This window comes from Zea mays, chromosome 1 (assembly GCF_902167145.1).
Source record: "Zea mays cultivar B73 chromosome 1, Zm-B73-REFERENCE-NAM-5.0, whole genome shotgun sequence".
Taxonomy (NCBI): domain Eukaryota; kingdom Viridiplantae; phylum Streptophyta; class Magnoliopsida; order Poales; family Poaceae; genus Zea; species Zea mays.
This window is the reverse complement of record NC_050096.1, coordinates 167,561,332-167,574,925: the sequence shown is the minus strand read 5'-3', so window position 1 is coordinate 167,574,925 and position 13,594 is coordinate 167,561,332.

Sequence of the window (13,594 nt, the reverse complement as noted above, 5' to 3'; positions counted from 1 at the left end):
GTCGACGTACGGCTATAATTCACCGGACTGTCCGGTGAGCCAACGGTCGGCAGGGCCAACGGTCGGTCGCGCGATCTGCGCGGGACACGTGGCCGGGCCAACGGCTAGTAGGAGGCACCGGACTGTCCGGTGCGCCAACGGCTCTCAGGCTGCCAACGGTCGACTGCGCCATTTATGGAAGGAAATCCGGCACCGGACTGTCCGGTGCACCAGTCGACAGAAGGCAAGATCAGCCTTCCTTGATTGCTCTCAACGACTCCTAGCTGCCTTGGGGCTATAAAAGGGACCCCTAGGCGCATGGAGGAGGACACCAAGCATTCCTACAACATTCCTAAGCACCAAGACATCGATTTCGTGCATTCGTTTCATTGTGATAGCATATAGAGCTCTAGTGGAGTTGTGAACTCATTGAGTTGTGTTGCGAGCTCTTGTTGCGACTTGTGTGCGTGTTGACACTCTGATTCTTGTGTGCGTTGCTAATCCCTCCCTTGCTCCGTGTTCTTTGTGAATTTCAAGTGTAAGGGCGAGAGGCTCCAAGTTGTGGAGATTCCTCGCAAATGGGATTGAGAAAAAGTAAGCAAAACACCATGGTATTCAAGTGGGTCTTTGGACCGCTTGAGAGGGTTTGATTGCAACCCTCGTCCGTTGGGACGCCACAACGTGGAGTAGGCAAGCGTTGGTCTTGGCCGAACCACGGGATAACCACCGTGCCATCTCTGTGATTGATCCTTGTTGGTTATTGTGTTTTGTTGAGAATTCCTCTCTAGCCACTTGGCAATTATTATGCTAACGATTAACCAAGTTTTGTGGCTTAAGTTTTCAAGTTCAACAGGATCACCTATTCACCCCCCCCCCCTCTAGGTGTTCTCAATTGGTATCGGAGCTGTTCTCTTCACAAAGGGACTAACCGCCCGAAGAGATGGATCCTAAGGGGAAGGGTATCGTGATCAACGATAAAGAGAAGGAATCTTTCGTCAACGAGCCGAAGGATGACAAGCCTACCAACTCGGGCTCGGGCCATAGACGGAAAGATGGGAAGAAAAAGAAGACGAGGCGCATCAAGGAGATCGTCTACTACGACGACAGCGATGAGTCTACTTCTTCCCAAAAGGACGACGACCACAACGACTACGAGAGAAAGAAACCGGTCAATTCGAACTTTTCTTTTGATTACTCTCGTATTCCTCAAAGTACAAATGCTCATTTATTATCTATTCCACTTGGTAAACCTCCTCATTTTGATGGAGAGGACTACGGATTTTGGAGTCACAAAATGCGTAGTCACTTGTTCTCTCTCCATCCTAGTATATGGGAGACTGTAGAGAGTGGAATGCACTTTGATAGTTCGGATAGTCCCATGTTCATTAATGAGCAAATTAATAAGAATGCACAAGCTACTACTGTTCTTCTAGCTTCATTGTGCAGGGATGAATACCACAAAGTGAGCGGCTTGGATAACGCCAAGCAGATCTGGCACACCCTCAAGATTTCACATGAGGGGAACGACGTCACCTTACTCACCAAGATGGAGCTAGTGGAGGGCGAGCTTGGACGATTCGCGATGATAAGGGGCGAGGAGCCGACACAAACATACAACCGGCTCAAGACCCTTATCAACAAAATAAGGAGCTACGGAAGCACGCGATGGACGGACCACGACGTCGTCCGACTGATGCTAAGGTCCTTTACCGTTCTTGATCCTCATTTGGTAAATAATATTCGTGAGAATCCCAGGTACACCAAAATGTCGCCCGAAGAAGTCCTTGGAAAATTCGTAAGCGGGCGAATGATGATCAAGGAGGCGAGGTACGTGGACGACGCATTGAATGGTCCAATCAACGAGCCTCAACCCCTTGCTCTCAAGGCAACAAGAAGCAAGGAGGCGCTACCTAGCAAGGTGGCACAAATTGAGGCGGTCGGACTTAATGATGAAGAGATGGCCCTCATCATCAAGAGATTCAAGACGGCACTTAAGGGTCGCAAGGGATAGCCAAGCAAGACCAAAGCCAAGGGGAAGCGCTCATGCTTCAAATGCGGTATGATTGGTCATTTTATTGCTAACTGTCCCGACAATGATAGTGATCAGGATCAAGGGAACAAGAGGGAGAAGAAGAACTATAAGAAGGCAAAGGGCGAGGCACATCTTGGCAAGGAGTGGGATTCGGATTGCTCCTCATCCGACTCCGACAATGAAGGACTCGCCGCCACCGCCTTCAACAAGTCATCCCTCTTCCCCAATGAGCGTCACACATGCCTTATGGCAAGGGAGAAGAAGGTATGTACTCGAAACTCTACTTATGCTTCTTCAAGTGAGGACGAATCTAGTGATGAGGATGAAATAGATTATTCATGTTTATTTAAGGGCCTAGATAGAACCAAGGTAGATAAAATTAATGAATTGATTGATGCCTTGAATGATAAGAATAGGCTTTTAGAAAAGCAAGAGGATTTGTTGTATGATGAACATGATAAATTTGTAGAGGCACAAAAATCCTATGCTTTAGAAGTTAAAAGAAATGAAATGCTTTCTTATGAACTATCTACTTGTCATGAAACCATTTCTACTTTACAAGGTGTTAACAATGATTTAAATGCTAAATTAGAAGTAGCAAATAAATCTAATTCTTGTGTAGAACATGTTATGATTTGCACTAGGTGTAAGGATTTTGATATTGATGCTTGTAGTGAACACCTAGTTTCAATTTCTAGATTAAATGATGAAATAGCTAGTCTTAATGACCAACTTAAGACTAGCAAAAGCGATTTCGATAAGCTAAAATTTGCAAGGGATGCCTACACGATTGGTAGACACCCCTCAATCAAGGATGGACTTGGCTTCAAGAGGGAAGCCAAGGACTTAACAAGCCATAAGGCTCCCATCTCCACCAAGGAGAAAGGGAAGGCCCCTATGGCTAGTAGTGCTAAAAGGAATCATGCCTTTATGTATCATGACAAGAGACAATATAGAAATGCTTATAGGAGTTATAATGCATATAATGCTTTTGATTCTCATACCATGTTTGCTTCTAGTTCTTCCTATGTGCATGATAGAAATGTTGGTAGGAAAAATGTTGTTCATAATATGCCTAGGAGAAATGTTGCTAATGTTCCTAGGAAAGTTAATGAACCATCTACAATTTATCATGCTTTAAATGCAATTTACTATTTGTAGAAAAGATAGGAAGATTGTTGCTAGGAAATTAGGGGCAAAATGCAAGGGTGATAAAACTTGCATTTGGGTCCCTAAGACAATTGTGACTAACCTTGTAGGACCCAACAAGAGTTGGGTACCTAAGACCCAAGCCTAAATTTGCCTTGCAGGTTTATGCATCCGGGGGATCAAGCTGGATTATCGACAGCGGATGCACAAACCATATGACGGGGGAGAAGAAGATGTTCACCTCCTACGTCAAGAATAAGGATTCCCAAGATTCAATCGTATTCGGTGATGGGAACCAAGGCAAGGTGAAAGGCTTAGGAAAGATTGCAATATCAAATGAACACTCTATCTCTAATGTGTTTTTAGTTGAGTCTCTTGGATATAATTTACTATCTGTTAGTCAATTATGTAATATGGGATATAATTGTCTATTTACAAATGTAGATGTGTCTGTCTTTAGAAGAAGTGACGGTTCATTAGCTTTTAAGGGTGTATTAGACGGCAAACTCTATTTAGTTGATTTTGCAAAAGAGGAGGCCGGTCTAGATGCATGCTTAATTGCTAAGACTAGCATGGGCTGGCTGTGGCATCGCCGCTTAGCACATGTGGGGATGAAGAACCTTCACAAGCTTCTAAAGGGAGAACGCGTGATAAGTTTGACTAACGTGCAATTCGAAAAAGATAGACCTTGTGCAGCTTGTCAATCAGGCAAACAGGTGGGAAGCTCTCATCACACCAAAAATGTGATGACCACATCAAGACCTTTGGAGATGCTTCACATGGACGGGAGTTAATTGCCCGCCACGTCAGCCCTGGGCCGGGGAGCGACAACCGCCGTCGGCTACCTAGGGCCGACGGGAGTTAATTATCTCCCGTCGGGGCCGACGGGAGTTAATGCAATCCCCGTCGGGTAGCTCCTGTCGGCCGGGTACCGACGGGAATATCCTGGATTGCTGTTGTGCTTCTTCCGAGCTAGAACTCTCCTCGTCGGAGTTCCATTATTCACCGATGTGAGCTTGGCCATACTTCTTCTTCTTGAAGTATCCCTTGCTCTTGCCTCCCTTCTTGAACTTGTCTTTTTTGTGTTCCTTCTTATTTGGACAATCTGCTATGAAATGGCTGGTTTAGCCACACTCATAACATGTCCTCTTTCTTCCTTTCCTTTGATATTTATCATTCTTTCTTACAAGTCTCTTGAAAGACTTGATAAACATTGTTGTGTCTTCATCGCTTGAGCTTTCATCATCACTTGAACTTTCAACAATTTTCTTAGATTTGTGATCTTTGCCCATCGAACTCTTTTTGGAAGATTCTTGTTCATTTGCAACCAAGGAATGAGACACCCTTGTCTTGGTTGGATATAGAGCAAGTTTTGGATGAGAGAGGGAGAGAAGTGTGCCATTGTCTCAAGTTAGGTGAGCAATGAATGTGGGTGTGACCAACAACATTAAAGAGAGGGATGTGGGGTCCTATTTATAGTCTCGGCTCAAAACTAGTCGTTTGACCAGAATTCTCGATCCCAAACCGATTGAACCACACTAGGGGGCGGTTGAACCGCCCCTGGCAGACCTAGAAGTCTGTCTGCCAGTCTGACTGGCACACTACTGCACAGCCTGGTCAAGTTGACCAAAACCGACTGAACCGCCTTGGGGGCGGTTGAACCGCCCCTGACAGCTCTGTCGTCATGTCTGCCAGTCTGACTGGCAGGCTGCTGGACAACGGTCAGAGGGTTCAGTAACCAGTTGAACCGCCCCTTGGAGACCAGTTCAACTGGTCTTGACCAGAGAGTTCAGGAGAGAAAACCCCAATTCAACTGGCTTGGAGGCAAGTTCAACTGGTGTATGGTCAAAGAGGTTCACAGTTAAAGTTGAAGTTCAACTGTAGTTGAGAAAGCTCAACTGTAGCTGAAAAAGCTCAACTACAATTAAAGAAGTTCAACTCAGCTGAAGTTCAACTCATCTGAAAAAGCTCAACTGTAGCTGAAGAAGCTCAACTCAGCCGAAAAAGCTCAACTACAGCTGAAGAAGTTCAACTGCTTTTCAACAAGAACACTCTCAGTTTCTCAAACCTAACAACGGTTAGACATAGAGCGTTCAAGAGATTTTGGTTTTCAAAAATAGCTTTTGAATTTGGAGGCTTGAGCTATAGCAAACACCATTACCTGTGTGAAAACTACTAAGGAAGAATTTGAAAGGGAAATGTGCCCTTCGGCCATTTCTATATTGTTTTGGTGATTAAGTGCCCAACACATTTAAATATGCTCTCATGTGCTAAATAAAGAGAGAAGTAATAATCAAGGCAAAGGTATGGTTCTAGACTTAGTACATTGGTTTTTGTGTGTACTAATATATTTGTCTAAGTGCTAGAATCAGAGAAAAGAGAAGAAGAAAAAAGATTTGGCTGGAGCAGCCAAGACTCTGCTCGGTCTGGCACACCGGACTGTCCGGTGGTGCACCGAACTGTCCGGTGAGCCAACGGCCGCCAGAGCAACGGTCGACCGCGCAATCCGCAGGCGACGCGTGGCCCGCGCCAACGGTCGGCTGGGGGCACCAGACCGTCCAGTGTGCACCGAACAGTGTCCGGTGCACCAACCAACCCGATGTTGCAATGGTCGGCTGTGCCAGGAATGGAAGGAAATCGCGCACCGGACATGAACAGTGGCTGTCCGGTGGCACACCGGACTGTCCGGTGTGCCACCCGACAGAAGGCAAGATTAGCCTTCCAAGAATGCCTCCAACGGCTCCTAGCTGCCTTGGGGCTATAAAAGGGACCCCTAGGTGCATGGAGGAGCCACCCAAGCATACTTTGAGCATTCTAAGTCTTCCACACTCCCTCTCCGCGCACTTGATCGACCGTGTTAGTGATTTGAGCTTCGTTCTTGTAGTGAACTCGTTGTGCTTCATTTTGAGCTCAAGTCTTGGCTTGTGTGCGTGTGTATTGCTGCGGATTTGTGTGTGCTGCTTCCCATCCTTACTCTTGTGATTTCACCGTGATCTTTATTGTAAGGGCGAGAGATTCCAACTTGTGGAAAGTCCTCACGAACGGGAAAAGAGATAAGCAAAGAAAAGTCGTGGTATTCAAGTTGATCATTGGATCCTTGAAAGGGGTTGAGTGCAACCCTCGTCCATTGGGATGCCACAACGTGGAGGTAGGCAAGTGTTATACTTGCCGAACCACGGGATAAACTCGCGTGTCTTTTGTGTTTGTTTTTCTGTGATACTTGTGTTCGCAAGAGCTCGCTACTTAGCCATACTAAAACTGTAACACCCCGTCCAATCCCTGGACCGGCGGTACTTACTCCTGGCAGCTCTCTAGGATCATATATTGTCTCCACAGACCAACACGAGTCTTTTGTGTGCACTTTGTCCTCACTCATGCGCACCCGAGAAAGCTTCCCGGTCGGTCACCCATCCCAAATTGCTCCAAGCCAAGCACGCCTAACTTGGAGGTTCTTTCGAGATAGGCTTCCAAAAAAGAAGATGCACCTTGTTGGTATGATTACACTATTAATTCTATTAAGCCTTGGGCCAGGACATCCCATCCCAGGGGCCAGGATATCACAATCCACCCCCCTTAGAAGACCGACGTCCTCGTCGGTCAACCCCAATCTAGGAACCTCCCCTCTTGGCCACGTCTGTATGTCTAGTGTCGTCATATGCCATGTCATGTGACCACTCCGGGCCCACATGCGCCATATACCCGAACCCCCTAGCCCACACACGCCCGTGAAACCGCGAGGGTCGGCTCTGATACCACTTGTAACACCCCGTCCAATCCCTGGACCGGCGGTACTTACTCCTGGCAGCTCTCTAGGATCATATATTGTCTCCACAGACCAACACGAGTCTTTTGTGCGCACTTTGTCCTCACTCATGCGCACCCAAGAAAACTTCCCGGCCGGTCACCCATCCCAAATTGCTCCAAGCCAAGCACGCTTAACTTGGAGGTTCTTTCGAGATAGGCTTCCGAAAAAGAAGATGCACCTTGTTGGTATGATTACACTATTAATTCTATTAAGCCTTGGGCCAGGACATCCCATCCCAGGGGCCAGGATATCACAAAAACTTAACCAAGTTTTGTGGCTATTAGTTGTTGAATTTCACAGGATCACCTATTCACCCCCCTCTAGGTTCTCTCAATTGGTATCGGAGCCGTTCTCTTCACGAAAGGGACTAATCGCCTGAAGAGATGGATCCTAAGGGAAAGGGGATGGTGGTCAATGATAAGCAGAAGGAGTCCATCTTCAACGAGCCAAGGAACGACAAGCCCACTGACTCTGGCTCGAGTAATAAGAAGAAGGATGGGAAGAAGAAGAGGCGCATCAAGAAGATCGTCTACTACGACAGCGACGAGTCTTCTTCCTCCCCAAGAGACGATGACTACGACGAGAAAAAGAAACCAGTTAATTCGAATTTTTCATTTGATTATTCTCGTATTCCTTATAATTCCAATGCTCATTTGCCTTCCATTCCTCTTGGTAAACCTCCACACTTTGATGGAGAGGACTACGCTTTTTGGAGTCACAAAATGCATAGTCACTTATTTTCTTTCCATCCTAGTATATGGGAGATAGTAGAAAATGGAATGCAATTCGACAGTACCGATAAACCTACGTTTATCAATGAGCAAATCCATAAGAATGCACAAGCTACCACTGTTTTGCTAGCATCCTTATGCAGGGACGAGTACAACAAGGTGAGTGGCTTGGACAACGCCAAGCAAATATGGGACACCCTCAAGATATCGCATGAGGGGAACGACGCCACCATGATCACCAAAATGGATTTGGTGGAAGGTGAGCTAGGAAGGTTTGCCATGATCGGGGGAGAGGAGCCAACGCAAACGTACAACAGGCTCAAGACCCTAGTCAACAAGATCAGGAGCTATGGAAGCACGAGATGGACGAACCACGACGTCGTCCGACTTATGCTCAGGTCTTTCACTGTTATTGACCCTCATCTTGTGAACCTCATCCGTGAAAATCCTAGGTACACAAAGATGACGCCCGAGGAGATACTCGGAAAGTTTGTGAGCGGGCGTATGATGGTCAAGGAAGCAAGATACGTTGATGATGCATTGAATGGCCTAATGGCCATCTATGAGCCTCAGCCCGTTGCACTCAAAGCAACAAGCAGTAGCAGGGAGGCGCTACCTAGCAAGGTGGCACAAGTTGAGGCTGCTGGACTAAACGAAGATGAGATGGCCCTCATCATCAAGCGCTTCAAGACGGCGCTAAAAGGACGCAAGGAGCATCCCAACAAGAGCAAAGCAAAGGGAAAGCGCTCTTGTTTTAAATGTGGTAAGACTGGTCATTTTATAGCAAATTGTCCCGATAATGCTAATGACTAGGAACAAGAAAAGAGCGGGAAGAGGGAGAAGAAGAAGGCCTACAAGAAGGCGAAAGGCAAGGCGCATCTTGGCAAAGAATGGGATTCGGATTGCTCTTCTTCCGACTCCAACGACGAAGGACTCACCGCCTCGGCCTTCAACAAGTCATCTCTCTTCCCCAACGAGCGTCATACTTGCCTCATGGCAAAGGAGAAAAAGGTAAGCGCTCGAGATACCCCTAAGTATACTACTTCAAGTGATGATGACTCTAGTGATGATGAAGTAGATTACACAAGCTTATTCAAAGGTTTAGATAGAACTAAAGTAGATAAAATCAATGAATTGATTGATGCTTTAAATGAAAAGAATAGACTTTTAGAAAAGCAAGTGGATATTTTATATGAAGAGCATCATAAGTTTGTAAGTGTGCAAAAGTCTCTTGCTTTAGAGGTTAAAAGGAATGAAATGCTTTCTTCCGAATTATCTGCTTGTCATGAAACTGTGTCTAGCTTAAAGAGTATTAATGATAATTTAAATGCTAAGCTAGAAGTAGTTAATGAATCTAGTTCTTGTGTAGAACATGTTGTCATTTGTAATAGGTGTAAGGATTTTGATGTTGATGCATGTGTTGGGCACCTTACTTCTATTACAAAATTAAATGGTGAAGTGGCAAGTATTAATGCCCAACTTAAGACTTGCAAAAATGACTTTGATAAGTTAAAATTTGCTAGGGATGCCTACACCGTCGGTAGACATCCCTCAATTAAGGATGGACTTGGCTTTCGAAAGGAAGCCAAGAACTTAACAAGCCAAAGGGCTCCCATTCCCAACAAGGAGAAAGGGAAGGCCCCTATGGCTAGTAGTGATCAAAAGATTTATGCTTTCATGTATAATGATAGAAAATTTTCTAGAATTCTCTTTATAATAAGAGTTATAATGCTTTTGATTCACATGCTATGATTGCTTCAAGTTCCAATTTTAATGGTAGGCCAAGGAGAAATTTTTGTGTCTCATGCTCCTAGGAAAATGTGTAATAAACCTACCTCTGTCTTTCATGCTTGCAACACTACGTATGTACTTTCATGTAAAAATGAAAAAGTGGTTGCTAGAAAGATGGGGTCCAAATGCAAAGGAGACAAGACTTGCATTTGGGTCTCAAAGACTATTGTAACTAACCTTGTAGGACCCAACAAGAGTTGGGTACCTAAAACCCAAGCCTAATTTGCCTTGCAGGTTTATGCATCTGGGGGTTCAAGCTGGATTATCGACAGCGGATGCACAAACCACATGACGGGGGAGAAGAAGATGTTCACTTCCTACATCAAGAACAAAGATTCCCAAGATTCGATCATCTTTGGAGATGGGAATCAAGGCAAGGTTAAAGGACTAGGAAAGATAGCCATTTCATCCGAGCATTCCATATCAAATGTGTTTTTAGTTGAATCACTCGGGTACAATTTATTATCTATCAGTCAACTATGTAATATGGGATATAATTGTCTATTTACCAATGTTTTTAGTTGAATCACTCGGGTTCATTAGCTTTTAAGGGTGTACTAGATGGCAAACTCTATTTAGTTGATTTTTCGAAAGAGGAGGCCGATCTAGATGCATGCTTAATTGCTAAGACTAGCATGGGCTGGCTGTGGCATCACCGTCTAGCACATGTTGGGATGAAGAACTGAGAGCACCTAGAGGGGGGTGAATAGGTGATCCTGTAAAACTTGAGCTTAATGCCACAAAAACTTGGTTAAGCGTTAGCACAGTATTTCTAAGTGGCTAGAGAAGAGTCTTAGCGAAACACAATAACCACAAGAGAATCAACACAGGTAGACACAGTGGTTTATCCCGTGGTTCGGCCAAGTACAACACTTGTCTACTTCCACGTTGTGGCGTCCCAACGGACGAGGGTTGCAATCAACCCCTCTCAAGCGGTCCAAAGACCCACTTGAATACCACGGTGTTTGCTTTTCTTTTCTATATCCCGTTCGCGAGGAATCTCCACAACTTGGAGTCTCTCGCCCTTACAAAGATGTTCACAAAGAAGCATGGAGTAAGGGAGGGATTAGCAACTCACACGAGACACAAAGATCACAGCAAATACGCACACACAAGACCCAGACTTAAGCTCAAAAGACTAGCACACTAGAACGGAGCTCAAATCACTAGAATGTCGAACAAGTGCGCAAGAATGGAGTGTGAGTGATCAAGAGTGCTCAAGGAATGCTTGGTGTTCTCCTCCATGCACCTAGGGGTCCCTTTTATAGCCCCAAGGCAGCTAGGAGCCATTGAGAGCAATCCGGGAAGGCAATTCTTGCTTTCAGTCGCCTGGTGCACCGGACAGTCCGGTGCACCACCGGACACTGTCCGGTGCGGATTTCCTTCCTTATTTGGCGAAGCCGACCGTTGGCAGCCTTGGAGCCGTTGGCGCATCGGACACTGTCCGGTGCACACCGGACAGTCCGGTGCCCCAATGTGACCGTTGGCTCTGCCACGCGTCACGCGCGGAATCCTCGGCCGACCGTTGCCCCGGCTGACCGTTGGCTCACCGGACAGTCTGGTGCACCACCGGACAGTCCGGTGAATTTTAGCCGTACGCCGTTAATCAACTCCCGAGAGCGACGAGTTCGCCAGAGCCAGTCTGGCACACCGGACACTGTCCGGTGCACCACCGGACAGTCCGATGCACCCAGACCGAGCTGACTTTGTCTGAACAGAGCCATCTCATTTCCAATTCAATCTTTCCTGTTTCCAGCACTTAGACACAATACATTAGTCCATAAAGCAATGTAATAAGTCTAGAAACATACCTTTTGACATGATTTGCACTTTGTCCACCACATTGCATAGATCAACACAAAAGCACTGGCGTTGGCACTCAATCACCAAAATACTTAGAAATGGCCCAAGGGCACATTTCCCTTTCAATCTCCCCCTTTTTGGTGATTTATGCCAACACAACATAAAGCAACTAGAACAAGTGCAAAATCAATTCAAATAAGAACTCAAAATTTGTTTTGACTCAAATTTGGCATATATGGATCATTCTTTGCCACCACTTGGTTTGTTTTTGCAAACCAACCTCAATTTCCTAACTCTAGGTCAAACACACTTGTAGAGACATAAAGAGAGTTGTTCCAATAGAAATTGATCATAGTATCAAAAACTCCCCCTATTTCCCATAATCAGGCATTCTCCCCACAAGAGATCAACTTGACAAAAAGATCCAATAAGAGTATTTTGACAAAACAAAAGCTCTATTCTATTATTTTCAAAATTCTCAAGTGGTAGCTGATCCATTTATTACTTTAGCCTTATTTTCTCCCCCTTTGGCATCAAGCACCAAAACGGGATCAATTTTGGCCCGTTAACCCCATTGCCTCACCAAAATCTTCAATTAAGAATACAAAGGCAATAGGAGTACATGAGATGAACTTGGAATAAGTTACCCTCTCATCGGAGTGCAGTGGAAGTCTTTCATGGTCCAAGTCCACCTTTTCCCTTTCAATCCTCCTTTGAGACTAAATTAAGCAAACTCAAGCACACAGTTAGTCTCAAAGGTTCAAGTTGTAGCACATCTCCCCATAAATTTGTGCATCACTTGCAAAGGACTTGTGAGGTCCGGGGAGTGCATGTACAACTTGAGCACCATAAATAAACAACACAATGCAAAAGGAACATGATCAAAGGCATAAACACATGTATGCTATAGATCAATCCAAGTTCCGCGAATCTAAGACATTTAGCTCACTACGCAACTTGCAAAAGGTCTGCTCATCTAATGGCTTGGTAAAGATATCGGCTAGCTGGTTCTCGGAGCTAACATGAAACACTTTGATATCTCCCTTTTGCTGGTGGTCTCTCAAAAAGTGATGCCGGATGTCTATGTGCTTTGTGCGGCTGTGTTCAACAGGATTATCTGCCATGCGGATAGCACTCTCATTATCACATAGGAGTGTGACTTTGCTCAAATTGTAGCCAAAGTCCCTGAGGGTTTGCTTGGGACGAGGCAACAGTGTCCAAACTTCATTTCTTTTGAAGTTGTTGAGCTCCTCTTGCATGGCCAACACCCAGTCCGGATCTAGCAAGGCCTCTTCTACCCTGAAAGGCTCAATAGAAGAGACAAAAGAGTAATGCTCACAAAAATTAACTAATCGAGACCGAGTAGTTATTCCCTTGCTAATATCACCCAAAATTTGATCGACGGGATGATCTCTTTGAATCATTGCTCGAACATGGGTTGGAGGTGCCGGTTGTGCTTCTTCCTCCATTACATGATCATCTTGTGCTCCCCCTTGATCACATGCCTCCTATTCATCATCTTGAGTTGGGGGTTGCACCATTGTTGAGGAAGAAGGTTGATCTTGCTCATCTTGTTCCTGTGGCCGCACATCTCCAATCGCCATGGTGCGTATTGCGGCTGTTGGAACTTCTTCTTCATCTACATCATCAAAATCAACAACTTGCTCTCTTGGAGAGCCATTAGTCTCATCAAATACAACATCGCTAGAGACTTCAACCAAACCCGACGATTTGTTGAAGACTCTATATGCCTTTGTATTTGAGTCATAACCTAACAAAAACCCTTCTACGGCTTTGGGAGCAAATTTGGAATTCCTACCCTTCTTCACTAGAATGTAGCATTTACTCCCAAAAACTCGAAAATACGAGACATTGGGTTTGTTACCGGTTAGTAGCTCATACGACGTCTTCTTTAGGAGGCGGTGAAGGTAGACCCTGTTGATGGCGTGGCAAGCCGTGTTCACGGCTTCCGACCAAAAGCGCTCGGGGGTCTTGAACTCTCCAAGCATCGTCCTCGCCATGTCTATAAGCGTCCTGTTCTTCCTCTCTACCACACCATTTTGTTGTGGTGTGTAGGGAGCGGAGAACTCGTGCTTGATCCCTTCCTCCTCAAGGTACTCCTCCACTTGAAGGTTCTTGAACTCGGACCCATTGTCGCTCCTTATCTTTTTCACCTTGAGCTCAAACTCGTTTTGAGCTCTCCTTAGGAAGCGCTTGAGGGTCCCTTGGGTTTCAGATTTATCCTGCAAAAAGAATACCCAAGTGAAGCGGGAAAAGTCATCAACTATAACAAGACCATACTTA